Raw genomic sequence first — 1,702 nt, 5'->3', positions numbered from 1 at the left:
AAACGCCTCCCGCGTCAACAATGATGTATGCCGCTCTTGGTTTGGTGTATTATATTATAGTTATTATAGAGCAGTTTAATTTCACCGTTAAATTTAGAGGGAAAACGTGCCGGTGGGCGGGCGGACGGATGGAATGGTGGAAAATCTCTGGGTGTTGGGTTTCCGTAAAATAACACTTACTTTTTTTAAACAAAAAAAAAAATGAAAAAAAAAAATGCGGCATCGGCGCAGCGTTATAGGACTAAACAAAACATCCAATGAAGGCGGGAGTTTCCTCCGATGCGTGGCCAGCAGCGCTCTAATTGAAGCAACCGCTCGAATGTTTGGACAGCGTAACCGTCTAGCGCTTCTATCCGTAGCGTCGGTGGTTCAGTGGTAGAATACTCGCCTGCCACGCGGGTGGCCCGGGTTCGATTCCCGGCCGACGCAGTGTTCGTTTTGTGTTTTTTATTTCTTGGCATTTTTTAGATAATTTAACGGATCGATAAAGATATCCCACGAATATGGTTAGGAGCTTCATTTATCTGCAAAGCCGCTTACATTTTTATAAAGAGATGTGCCGTGGTATTACGTACAATCTACAGAATTCGGAAGTCCTGTGATCCCCGGCGGTGTCCTGTGATTCCCGGCGGATCCTATAAAAAGTCACACACAAATACAGCGGATGCACCTCCCCATGCGAACCACATTTCAAACTACTCTAAAAATAAAGTTTAAGAAATAAAAGATAGGTAGTTTTATGGCGTACTCTGCAGTTTTAATGGAGCGCGGAACTCCCAGATGCACTCCTTTAAAATTATGAAAAACAAAAATCAAAAAATAATGTTGAAAAAAAAAAAATCTAGCGCAATATGCACACCTGCTGCACTATTTCTATACGGGGTGTGGTGCCGTCGGGGCCGAGAAGTGCTCCGATTGCAAACCGAAACTTAAAAACCCGTCGAAACTGTGCGGTTTTTCAAAAAAGCCGTAAAATGCCGCGCCTGCCTTCTATCGCTCTGCAGTTTAATGATTTAATGTTTTTCGGTGATGCTCAGCACGTTTCTATTTTAAACCAAGCCCTTAAACGCAATATTAAAAAAGTTAATAACGCAAAAATAATTAACTACTAAATTATTCCAAACTTTAATAATTTTCTAAATGGGCCCCTCACTCTTAAAAAAAAGGGTACTGTAGTACCCTCCTTGAGGGGGGAAACCGACGAGCACACAGGGCAACCCCTTTTGGAGCTAACGTTACCGCCTGCAACGAGGGTGCAAACTTACCTCCTTGGTTAGGGTGCAACATTGCCTCCTTTTGGAGGTAACCTTAGTTCCTTTTGGTGTTAAAAGTGCATCCTTTCAGCGTCAGCCTTTGCCTCCTTTAGGAGGTAATTTCAACCCTTTTGAGAGGTAAGACGGCGTAATTGAGGGCGCTGCTTTTACCTCCTTTTGGAGGGAACTATGATCCACTTTGGGGTTAAATGTACACGGCGAGAAAAACTGCTCAGAAAACGCGCACTACGAGGAACAAACACGACAGGACAGTGCTGTCCTGTCGTGTTTGTTCTTCGTAGTCCGCGATTTCCGAGCTGTTTTTCCCATCATGTATAACAGCCACCAACTGGCCCAGTTCACCCCCTAATACAGGTTAAATGTACACTTGATGGAATCACTTTTGCCCCCTAAAACAAGGTACTATGGCCCTTTGTGGGTGTGATAGT

At 43.8% G+C, this 1,702-nt stretch overlaps 1 non-coding gene across 1 annotated transcript; it reads left to right on the top strand.

Moving 5' to 3' along the window:
• Positions 1-358: 358 nt before the first annotated feature.
• Positions 359-429, top strand: Trnag-gcc. Its single transcript has one exon. It is a non-coding gene; the product is annotated as a tRNA-Gly (tRNA).
• The last annotated feature ends 1,273 nt before the right edge of the window (positions 430-1,702 follow it).

The sequence above is a fragment of the Ixodes scapularis genome, unplaced genomic scaffold (genome assembly GCF_016920785.2).
Source record: "Ixodes scapularis isolate PalLabHiFi unplaced genomic scaffold, ASM1692078v2 PGA_scaffold3__209_contigs__length_174095766, whole genome shotgun sequence".
NCBI lineage: Eukaryota > Metazoa > Arthropoda > Arachnida > Ixodida > Ixodidae > Ixodes > Ixodes scapularis.
Note: the sequence above shows the minus strand (reverse complement) of the source record. Positions and strands in the feature narration are given on the sequence as shown.